The sequence below is a fragment of the Chrysemys picta genome, chromosome 16 (genome assembly GCF_011386835.1).
Source record: "Chrysemys picta bellii isolate R12L10 chromosome 16, ASM1138683v2, whole genome shotgun sequence".
Classification (NCBI taxonomy): domain Eukaryota; kingdom Metazoa; phylum Chordata; order Testudines; family Emydidae; genus Chrysemys; species Chrysemys picta.
The window spans coordinates 11587726-11599857 of NC_088806.1; the positions used below are offsets into that span (position 1 = coordinate 11587726).

General features: G+C 59.0%; 1 non-coding gene across 1 annotated transcript; it reads right to left on the bottom strand.

Moving 5' to 3' along the window:
* Positions 1-11849: 11849 nt before the first annotated feature.
* On the bottom strand, positions 11850-11921 carry TRNAG-UCC (transfer RNA glycine (anticodon UCC)). The gene has a single exon. It is a non-coding gene; the product is annotated as a tRNA-Gly (tRNA).
* Between the last annotated feature and the right edge of the window lie 211 nt (positions 11922-12132).

A 12132-nucleotide genomic window follows, 5' to 3' on the forward strand; every position in this document is an offset into this window, starting at 1 on the left:
CGGAAACAGGCCCCACAGTCACAGGAACCTCCATCGGCCAACCTCCTCTCCCTGGTTTTATAGATGGCCTGTTTAGCCAGTGCCAAGAGGAAGTTGACCAGGAGGTCCCGTGACTTTGTGGGGCCACGGATAGGGAGTGCATAAATGAGAAGGTGAGGGGAAAAGTGTAACCAAAAACGTAACATAATATCGGTGAGGAGCCGGTGTAGGGGCTGCAACCTGGCACACTCTAAGTAAACGTGAGCCAGGGTCTCCCTCACGCCGCAGAAAGGACAGGTGTCCGGGACAGGGGTAAACCGCGCCAAGTACACGCCCGTGCTCACGGCCCCATGAAGGAGCCGCCAGCTGATATCCCCGGCAGGCCTCGGGACCAGAGTGGAATAGAGGCTGGCCCACCGGGGCTTCTCACCCTCGACAGGTGGCAGGAGGTCCCGCCACTTCGTATTGGGGCGGGACACGAGGGTGAGGAAGTGAAGAGTGTGGAGCACGAGCGTGTATAGATGTTTCCTTGGCGCGGTCAGGAAATGAACCGGCTGCAAGTCGTGCAGCCGGCTCACGGAGAAGGGGCGGGGGGGCCGGTTGGGTCCACGGGGCAGGGGCCCGATGAAAAGGTCTGGAGGGCCAAGAGTGGAGGGTGGGCGGGGCATGCCCTCGTGCAGGATCCGGTCGAGGCAAACCCGAGCAGCGGGCGGCAAAGCGGCCCTCACCTCCTGAAGTACGCGCCGGGGAGTACAAGGCCTGGAGAGCCCCATGCACTGAGCGAGTGTCAGGGGATCCAGCCAGTCTCCCCCGTCGTAGTCCAGGAGGTCTCCGACTCTAGTGACTTCTGCCAGGACCAACCTCTGGCGCACCGTGGGGGACTCTGCCACCTGCACACGGAGCTGGGGATTGTGTAGCAGGGGCTCCGCGAGGAGATCTGCCCCCCCAGTGGCCGCCACGGACCTGGTCGCTGAGAACAGTTTCCAGGTCCGGAGGAGGTCCTGGTAGAATACCGGCAGCCCGGAGAGGTCTCACGGAAGACCTCTCGGATCGAGATAAAAGAGCTGCCGGTCGTATAGGAGCCCTCGGAAGCGGCGCAGGAAGGCGTGCGCCAATACGCTCCACGCTGGATTACCTGCACCATAAAGGAGCCTCTGCAGGGCCTGGAGGCGGAAGACATGGACCTGAGTGTGGAGGCACTTCAGGCCCTGCCCTCCCTCCTCCAGGGGCAGATGGAGGACCCCTGCAGAGACCCAGTGCAGTCCTGGCCAAAAGAACTCCAGAATCACCCTCCGGAGGTCGGCCAGGAAGCCCGGGGCCGGGACCAGGGTGTTGAGACGGTACCAGAGCATGGACAGGACTAGTTGATTGAGCACCAGTGCCCTCCCGTGAAGGGAGAGGCACCGGAGTAGTCCTGTCCATTTCCGGAGCCGCTCCGTCACCCTGCCCTGTAAACCTTGCCAGTTCTCCGGCGGAGATGGATGCGTGGCAGAAAGGTAAATGCCGAGATAGAGCAGCGGACCCGCGCTCCATCAGATGGCCTGAAGCGCGGGTGGGAGGGAGCTCTCCTGCCACCCGGCCCCTACCACCAGGCCAGAGCTCTTGATCCAGTTGACTCGGGCAGAGGAGGCCGCCGAGTACACGGTCTGGCAAGCCTCCACCCGCGCCAAGTCGCCCTGGTCCTGGACCACGAGGAGCACATCGTCGGCGTACGCCGACAGGACCAGCCGCAGCTCCGGCTCCCGGAGCACCAACCCCGTCAACCTCTTGCGGAGGAGACAGAGGAAGGGCTCGATCGCCAGAGCGTACAGCTGGCCCGAGAGGGGGCACCCCTGCCGTACTCCCCGCCCGAAGCTGACCGGCTCGGTCAGGGTCCAGTTGAGCCTGACCAGACACTCTGCGGAGGCGTACAGCACCTGGAGAAAACCCACAAACTGGGGTCCGAAGCCTAACGCTTGCAGAGTGCCCAGGAGATACCCATGGTCCACCCTGTCAAACGTCTTCTCCTGATCCAGGGACAGGAGGGCGAACGACAGACCATCCCCACACCCAAGTTCCAAAAGATCCCGGACCAGGTAGAGGTTATCAAAGATGCTACGGCCTGGGACGGTGTAGGTCTGGTCTGGGTGGATCACGTCCTCCAGCACGGACCCCAGCCGCAGCGAGATGGCCTTGGCTACGATTTTGTAGTCCTCGCTGAGGAGCGAGACGGGATGCCAATTCCGTAAGTCGCGGAGGTCCCCCTTCTTCGGCAATAAGGCGAGCACAGCTCGCTGCATGAAAGAGGGAGGACCCCGCTCCGCAAGGCCTCGGCCCAGACGGTGACTAGGTCCGGGCCGAGGACGTCCCAGAACACGCGGTAGAACTCCACGGTCAGCCCGTCCATGCCCGGAGATTTATTGGTGGGCATGGGGCGGAGGGCTTCCGAGAACTCGGCCAGAGAGAGAGGCAACTCCAGCCGGTCCCGGTCGCCCGTGCTAATAGTTGGGAGTCCGTCCCAGAGCACTCTGCAAGCAGTAGGGTCGGTCGGATCTGGGGAGAAAAGGTGTGCGTAGAAGGCCCTGGCCCTCTGGCACATCTCCACCGGATCCGTAAGGGGGGTGCCGTCCTCCGCTAGAAGGCAGGTGACGTGCTTCTTGGCCCCCCTCCTTTTCTCCAGGGCGTAGAAGAAGCGGGAGCCGCGATCCATCTCCTGAAGGAGGCGGATGCGGGATCGAACAAAAGCACCCCGGGCCCAATGATCGTCGAGACGTCCGCGGTCCCCGAGCGGTCCCGCTCCTCGAGGGTAGTGTTGAAGTCCCTGCCCAGGACCAGGCACTCATGAGGATCCAAGGAGCCGAGGAAGGCGGATGCCTGCTGATAAAAAGGCAGCCGCTCCGGGCCCGATGTCGGGGCATAGACGTTGACAAGATTGACCACAAGCCCCTCCATACGGACCCAGAGGTGCAGCAGGCGGCCCGGCACAACCTCGGCAACCCCCAGCACCTCGGGCCGTAGGTCGGGAGAGAACAGAGTAGCCACTCCAGCCGTATGAACTGTGAAATGGCTAAAATAGACCCTGTCCCCCCCACTCCAGCCGCCAGCTGTCTTCGGCAGCCGGATCCGTGTGGGGCTCCTGCAGGAAAACCACAGAGTACCCCCCTCCCTGAAGGAAGGGGAGCACCTGGCACCTGCGGAGACCCACCCTACAGCCCCGGGTGTTCAATGTTGCAAAAGTGATAGGTGGCATGAGGAGGGCTGGGGGGGATCCTTGCTGGCAGGGACGCTCACGGCCCCCATTGGGCCACGCAGTAAACCGTGACCCACCCCAAAGGTGAGCAAGGAGTCACGGAAGCTGCGGACCCGCTGGTAAGCCGCAGCACCCTGCTTCCCGGTCCTTTTACCCTCCCCCATGAGGGCCCTCGCGGCCCGGAGCATCTGGTGGAAATCCCCCCATCGCTGGAGAGCGAGCGGCACCTTATTGCGGGAGCCACGCACATCTTCTAAAAACTCCCGCAGCTCTTCTCGCAGCGTATGAGGGGGTGGGGTCACTGGCTGCAGATCATCCCCCATTGGGGCCCCTGGCACGGCCCCGTGGCCCATTGAGACGGGCAGGCAAGGCCTGATGGACCGGCGCCACACGGTCCGCCTCAGACCCCGGCTTAATGGGGGGCGGCAGCGGAGGGAGGACAGCAGCCCCTAGTGGGTCGGGACTGGGGAACACAAAGGCCGCTCCCTGGGGGTCACCCTCTGGGAAAGAGAAAGACATCCCCAGAGGCGGCAATGGCATCGTGGGAGGTGAAGGGGATAGGGCTGGGGTCAGGAGTAGGGGTAAGGTCAGGGGCAGGAGTAGGGTCAGGAAGAGGGCCAGAGGTGGGATCCTGGGCCACAGGAGCTGTACAGCTGGAAGGTAGCTCCTCTTGGTCGGGCCCAGGGGTCTGAGGGTTAGGGAGGGGGCCCCCAGGGATGCTGGGCTCAGGCTCTACGGCAGATGGAACAGCCATGGCAGCAGGAGGTGAACAATCTGCAACGGGGCCCCCACCCGGGAAGGAACTCGGTTGCCCCACGCCAACAAGGGATACCCCGGTAACTCGAGTCTCAGCCGCGAGGCACCAGCCGTCACCTGAAGAGGCTCTGCGGCCGTCAGCAATGTGTCACCCGCAGCCGGGCAGGTCAAGGAGTCCAGGGGTTCCCCTAAGGCAGGAGCAGTGGTCAGGGGAACAGGAGACGGAGAAGGGGGGGTTGGGGTGAGGTCAGCCAGATTGAGGCCCGCTGGCAGAGGGTCGTCCTCCCCCTGGGTGACCGGCGTCAGACCCAGGGCCTTGATCTCCTCATAGATAGAGGGCAGCTCACCTCCCACCACCCCGGGGTCATCCCCGCTAGCATCCGAGGCGGCGCTTGCCTCGGGTATCGCAGGGGGTATAGATGGTAAGGGGGTAGGAGGGGCTGCAACGTGGGCCTCCGCAAGGAAGGACCGCAGAGAATGGATGGCGGCATCCCCCGGTGCTGCCACAACTTCCCCAGCCGGCAACGGTAGATGTAATGCACTCGTGGGCAAAGCGGAAGGCTCAGCAGTGGTGCCACCCTTCCTGGTTTTCCGAGGGGCCTCCGCACCGGATGGCAGGAGCGGAGCTCGAGCCTTCCGCTTGCCCCACTTTCCCTGTGCTAGGGTCCAGCCCTCCATGGCATTGTCTGTGGGCTGGGTGACAGGGATTGGGTCGGGGGGCAAAGATGATGGCTCGAGGACCTGAGGAGGTAACAATGGGGCAGAATCCCCCTGGGGAGGGCCCTCTCCCACGCCCGGCAATACCCCCACCGCACTCTCCTCTACAGGCCCCGCCACAGTGCACGTAGCAGAGACGGGGCTCTCTCGCTCGTCTGGGCATGGTGGGGGAGGTATCCCTTGAGCCCGAGCGGGAGCAGTGGTGGTCTGAGAAGGAGGAGGGGCGGCTCCGGGTACCGGGCAACTAGGGGCGCCAGCAATGGTGGGGCTGGCACTCTGCTGGGGCTCGGGGGTCCCGGACGCTCCTCCGTGCCGGGCCAAGGGGCAGTCCCTCCGGACGTGCCCTATCGCCCGGCAGAGGTAGCACCGGGCCTCCCCCATAGAATAGTGCACCCGGTAATGGGCCCCCCGATAGGGGACCAAGAAAGACCCCTCGAGCGCCTCTCCAGCACGTGCCGCCGGCGGCAGTTGGAGCTGCACGTGCCGGCGGAACGAGAGGACGTGACGGAGGGCGGGGTCCTTGCAGCCTAGCGAGAGAGGACTAACGATGGAAATAGGTTTCCCCAGGGTGGAAAGGGCGGGCAGCAGGGCGACATTGGGAAGGAAAGGAGGAACAGAGGTAAGGACCACACGGACACCCAGGTCCTCCAGCGGCTCCAGGGGGAGGAATACGCCCCCCACCGCCAGGCCCTTCTCCACTGCCTCTTGGGCGGCGGCCTCCGCGGCAAGGAAAAAGACAACCTTGCCATACATTTTGGAGGCTGCCACGATGGCCGTGGGCCCCACCACCCTCGCCAACGCCCGCACGTAGGTCTCCACGTGCGGCGAGGCGGGCACCTGGAGGCAACGGATGCTATGCCTCCTAGTCAAGGTGGGGAAGGGGCCCAGGCCACTATAGATGGAAGCGGAGGCGGTGGATGGGCGAGATGGCATACCGGTAGCCGCTGCCACCTGGGCATACGCCCTAGGGGCTGGGGGAGGGGCACCCGCAGAGCTGGTGGAGGGAGCAGCGGGAAGGATTGTTGCGGCCGGTGGCAGGGCCGCAGTAGTGGAGGCAGCCCCTGCCATGGAGGGCCCAGTCTTTTTAGCGGGGCTCTTTCCCTTTTTCTTGCCCTGGCCTTTCCTGCCGGCTGGGGCAGCTCCCCCATAATTGGAGGGAGCGAAGGGCGTGGCAGCATCGGAGGTCACCCCGTCGCCCGCCGCTGCCAATGCCGCAGTGGTGGCAGATGGTTTAGCAGCGGAGGTCGAGGTAGAGGCTGAGGAGACAGGCAGGGGAGGGGTGGCGGGGCCTATTTGGGGAGGCTCACCCGCCGTGTTCCCCTCCATATTGGGCAGGGAGGGAGGGGAAAACACACTGGAGAAAAAAAGGGGGGGGGGAATGGCTAAAGGAAAGGCAGGTCAACCACTCCTCCCCGCTAGGCTGCAGGCAGGGGAGGAGGGCACCGAAACACAGGGAGATATGGGAGTATCAAGGGCTTAGGGGGGACAATCACCGACACCGGCTCCTCTAGTTACACTAAGGGAGGGAAGGTCACAATAACAGAAAGGGGTGCAGTGATTAACCAAAATGTGACGGGGGCACAAGCGCACGGGAGGGGGCATGGGCACACGAGGGGAAAGGTCAATCAGGGCAAGGGGGGCGCAAGGGAGCAACGAGGCTGGGAATGGGGCAGAGGAACCAAGGGGCTTACTGCAGGGCTGGGGTGGGACAACAGAACCAAACTGCAGAGGGAAAAGGGCGGGGCAGGCAAACAAACTGAAGCTGGGGAGGGGCAAAAGGCTACAGAGGGCAAAGGGGGTAGGCAGCAAGGGGCAAAGCTGGGGGGCCTGTTGCAAAAGGGGAAGGGGTCAGTCCAGGGGGGGTAGGTGCGCCCACGAGTGCTTGCGAAAAGTCAATGTGCAGGCCGCCTGCCCGCCGCTGCAGGCCCAAACGCTGTCAGTAGGGCGTGGCAGGCCAGGAAAGCAGCAGAGTCCCAGAGGCAGGAGCGGAGGCAGAGGGGAAATGGGCTGTGGGGTTGGTGGTGGAGGGGGCAACGGTGGTGGTGGGGGTTTGGGTGGGGACACAGATGGACCAGGCTCCACGCCACACCCCCTGTGTCCCCACAAACACAGTCTAGACCCCCACCATTAGAGCACAGTTCGAAAATTACTCAGTCCAAAACAGCCCCCTCCACAGTGGTCTCCAGAGTCTCATGCGCTCCCCCAGCAGCCGATGGACCACGCAGTCCTCTTCCTCCACCTCCAGCAGCTCCCAAGGACACGCACAGCACCAGCAGCTCCGGCAACCCTGGCAGCCAGGCAGGAAGAACCTCCACAGGTGGTAGTGGTGATGGTGAAGGTGGGGGTCTTAGCTTCTCCCTCCAGAGATGGTGGGGGGGGTGGCCGGCAAGGCCCCCCCACCCCTTACTCAGCAGCAGTGGTAGCAGCAGTCTAGGGAGGGAGCTCTAGCCAGCAGCAGCAGTAGCCCAGGAAGTAAGGGAGAGCTCTAACTAGCAGGGCAGGTGGAGAGGAGAAGGAAAAGGGAGAGCTCCAGCCAGCAGGGCAGTCAGAGAACACTGAGCACGCTCTGTAGAGAGGTGAGCCCCCACTCCTGCCCTGAGGGGTTTAAAACAGCCCTGGCAGACAGCTGTGGCAAAGGGAAAATCTACCTGGCTGATTGGGGAAGTAGCCACAGCTGGGCCACGCCCCAATAAGGCCCCAGCGGGCCTGTATAAGAAGGCTGGGAGCCAGGCACTCAAGAGTCTCATTCTGCCTTCAGAGGGAGAAGGGGCTGGGTGTAGGGAGCTAGACAGGGTACCTGAGTGGAGCAGGGCTGGGGAAAGGATGGGGAGCTCTAGCCTAGATAGCCCCAGGCTGCAGCCTGGTAATAGGCTAAGTTGTACTGGGGGTTGTAGAGAGCAGCCCAGTGCTAGGCCAAAGCAGCAGGTCCAAACCCAACCTTGCTGATGATGAGTGGCCTATACTGCAATCTGCCCCAGAGAGTGGGGGCTAGCTGGTGACTGGCAGTTGCCTTATCCTGAGGTGGGGTTAGTGGGTGGGGGTTACCCTGGGAAAGGAGACCTAGCAGTGTGTGGGTACTGCCAGGGGGCAATACCCAGGGCAAGGGGCACCGGGGTCCTGGGAGGGACACGGGAGCCTGAGGAAGAGGACAGGCAGATCACTGGCCTGCAGAGGGTGCTCCAGAGGCTGGAGAGCTAATTCCCTGGATACCAGCAGGAGGCGCCGCAGGGGTGAGTCTGGACCCTCTACACTCTGTATCCACAAAAAGAATAGGAGTACTTGTGGCACCTTAGAGAGTAACAAATTTATTGTAGCATAAGCTTTTGTGGGCTACAACTCACTTCATCGGATGCATGTAGTGGAAAATACAGTAGGAAGATATATATATGCACAGGGAACATGAAACAATGTGTGTTAGCATACACACTATAAGGAGAGTGATCAGTTAAGGTGAGCTATTATTGGCAGGAGAGAAAAAGAATTTTTTGTAGTGGTAATGAAAATGGCCCTGTAGCAAGGCGGTGGGCTACCCCACAGCCCCGCTGAGAGCCGAACCTCCCGTAATCCCATGTGGGCGGAGTCACCGGGTCCAGTGCCTGCCCCTCAGAGGTCACAGCCCCGACCCGGAAGTATAAAAGCCCGCCGGCCAAGCTCAGTGGAGCCCACGCTGGCAGAGAGAGCAGACGTCCGTAACTGAGCTCCCGCTTGGGAGACAGCCGCAGGCAGCGACTGGCCTGCCCCGTGCCAGCTACCCTGAGGAGGGGCCGAGCCTACCCGGAGGAGCCGATGCTGGTGGAGAGCACGGATGATATGAGGATGGCCCAGCTACCATAAGAGGGGGAGTGTGGAAGTAGCCAGGGGGCAGCTGACCCCAGTCTGGCTGCTGCACTGCCAGAGCCGATGTCAGTATGTTGCGGCCAGGATCCCCACTGACAGCAGTGAGTTGCCATCACTGCTAAGGCCCCGGGCTGGGATGAAGTGGAGTGGGAGGGCCTGCGTCCCCCCTGCCACCCACTCCTTGGGTGACAGACTCCCCCTTTTACCTCTGGCCTAGAGAGGCTGGGACCTGTTGCCTATTTGATTGTTGCCCCGCCCTGACTTAGGGCCTGGGCTGCTATAGACTCTGCCTCAGCCCTTGCTTAAGGGCCTGGGTCCTGACCTATTGGCTCAGCCACTGCTCACGGGCCTGAGCCCCTAACTGTGTGTCTGTGGCCTCAGATTGCCGCCAGACCCAGACTCTCTGCAGACCAGAGCAAGGCGGTGGGCTACCCCACAGCCCTGCTGAGGGCCGAACCTCGGCCAACACTACTACAGGCCCTTTTCCAGCACTTGACAAGGAGATATAAGGAACTGTAGAGAGGGGAAGATAAGCATGGGGAAATAGTTTTACTTTGTGTAATGGCCCATCCACTCCCAGTCTTTATTCAAACCTAATTTAATGGTGTCCAATTTGCAGATTAATTACAATTCAGCAGTCTCTTGCTGGAGTCTCGTTTTGAAGTTTTGTTGTTGTAATATTGCAACTTTTAGGTCTGTAATCAAGAGACGAGGGAGGTTGAAGTGTTCTCCAGCTGGTTTTTGAATGTTATAATTCTTAACGTCTGATTTGTGTCCATTTATTCTTTTGCATAGAGACTGTCCGGTTTGACCAATGTACATGGCAGAGGGGCATTGCTGGCACCTGATGGTATATATCACATTGGTAGATGTGCAGATGAACGAGCCTCTGATAGTGTGGCTGATGTGATTAGGTCCTATGACTGTGTCCCCTGAATAGATATGTGGACAGAGTTGGCAACAGGCTTTGTTGCAAGGACAGGTTCCTGGGTTAGTGTTTTTGTTGTGTGGTTGCTGGTGAGTATTTGCTTCAGGTTTGGGGGCTGTCTGTAAGCAAGGACTGGCCTGTTTCCCAAGATCTGTGAGAGTGATGGATCCTTGATGCGCTGGAGAGGTTTTAGTTGGGGGCTGTAGGTGATGGCTAGTGGCGTTCTGTTACTTTCTTTGTTGGGCCTGTCCTGTAGTAGGTGACTTCTGGCTCTGTCAATCTGTTTCTTCACTTCAGCAGGTGGGTATTGTAGTTGTAAGAAGGCTTGATCGAGATCTTGTAGGTGTTTGTCTCTGTCTGAGGGGTTGGAGCAAATGCGATTGTATCGTAGAGCTTGGCTGTAGACAATGGATCGAGTGGTGTGGTCTGGATGAAAGCTGGAGACATGTAGGTAAATATAGCAGTCAGTAAGTTTCTGGTATAGGGTGGTGTTTATATGGCCATTGTTTATTAGTACTGTAGTGTCCAGGAAGTGGCTCTCTAATCAGCTACATGGTCAGTGGACGTTCATCGCCAGATACACGGGATATCAAGAGCCCTGGAACTCGCTTGGGAAAGGAGTTTTATGAATAATAGGTTCCCCCCCACCCAAATATTGCGATAGAATCTCCAGTAAGTTCATATTGAAAATGGTTATTAATGTGGGGCCTCTAAAGTGAGCGTCAGACTCATGCTACTGTAATATCTGAACCGTGGTAAGCAGGGGAGTTGTGTGGAGGGTCCCTGGGGACACAGAGGAGCTGAAGTTCCTCAGAGTTAGGGGAACTCGGCAATGCGGAGCGACAGGTTTCACTCCCTGCACAGCTGGGGATTAGGGAAACAGCATCGACTGGGGGCTGAGGTCTGGGATGGGGCTGCATGGGCAGTAGAACGGGAGGCAGGTTAGGACCAAGGAACCAGGAACATTTCAATCCTTAACAACACAAAAGAGAAGCGCTCCCGAGTCTCTCCCAGGGAATTAACATTTCTGTGCAGAAAGCTAAAGGTTTTCACAGAAAGGAGTGAAACCAAATGGCCACACGATGGCGCCAGAAGCCTAGGGACGAAAAGCCCCAGGATTTGTGTGTGTGCCTGGGCTCTGGAAAGGGATTTGGTTCTACTCATTGTATTGCTCTGGCGGGTGACATCCCAGGAATGAGCCGTATCGATGACCGTGACACCGGGTGTGAGGAGGCTTTAATCTGATTCCAACGGATTAATGATTTTACACCTGAGTTATTAGCGGCAGCTTCCCAAGGGCAATTCCAACTGGTTCCTCCCAGAGATGGGTGATCAGGGAATCTCTTCGGCTCCCATAGGATGACCAGATAGCAAGTGTGAAAAATTGGGACTGGGGTGGGGGGTAATAGGAGCTCATATAAAAAAAGCCCCAAATATCAGGACTATCCCCAGAAAATCAGGACATCTGATCACCCTAGGCTCCGACTGTTAGTGTGGGGGAGGGAGAAAGACAAGAGAACTATCACATGCCCCCACTAGTAATGAACTAATAGATATAAGCTGACCATCAACAAGCTTAACCTTGAAATTAGGTGAAGGTTTCTAACCACCGGAGGAGTGAAGTTCTGGAACAACCTCCCAAGGGGAGCAGTGGGGGCAAAAAACCGAACAGGCTTCAAGACTGAGCTTGATAAGATTATGGACGGGGTGGTGTGATGGGACTGCCTGCAACAGCATGTGGCCGATCTGTGATTGCTAGCAGCAAACATCTCCAACAGCCGGAGATGGGACAATAGGTGGGGAGGGCTCAGAGTTACTGCAGAGAATTCTTTCCCAGGTGACTGCCCCGTGCGTCTTGTCTGCATGCTCAGGGTCTCACTGATGGCCATATTTAGGGTTGGGAAGGAGTTTTCCCCAAGGGTAGATTGGCAGAGACCCTGGGGGTTTTCGCCTTCCTCTGCAGCATGGGGCATGGGTCACTTGCAGGTTTAAACTAGTGTAAATGGTGGATTCTCTGTAACTTGACAGCTTTAATCCATGATTTCAGGATGTCAGTAACTCAAGCAGAGGTTGGGGGTCTATTACAGGAGTGGGTGGGTGGGGTCCTTTGGCCTGCAAGGTGCAGGAGGTCGAACTAGATGACCACGCTGGTCCCTTCTACCCTTTAAGGCTCTGAGTCTTAAAGGGAGAGGGAAGTAAAGAACACATTTAAAATTAATAAACCAAACGTTGTAATACCAGGATGACTCGAACTGCTCACTGTATAGTCCCACCCCTTTCTTCCGCCACTGGGTGTTGAGTGACCTGCTGGGATTTGGGACATTAATTCTCCCCTTCCATTGAAAAACTGATACAATGTGACTGAAATTAAACTAATTCCCAGCCAAGAAAAGGGCACATCCCTGCATTGGCTGGGAATCAAACCCAGGTCAACTGCTTGGAAGGCAATTATGCTCACCACTATACCACCAATGCATCGGGCAGGAGTGCTTCTCCCAGGTGCCACTTATGCCAAATGACTCACCCCCACAGAGCTCAGGAGGTGGCTGGACAGGCTGGAGGCAGCCTGTGAGCAGAGACAGGTTCCCAGGATGACAGACAGATGGGAACATGGGATCTACATCCTACCCCAGAGGTGGGCAAACTATGGCCTGCAGGCCATGTCCAGCCTGCAGGGCTTTCCTGC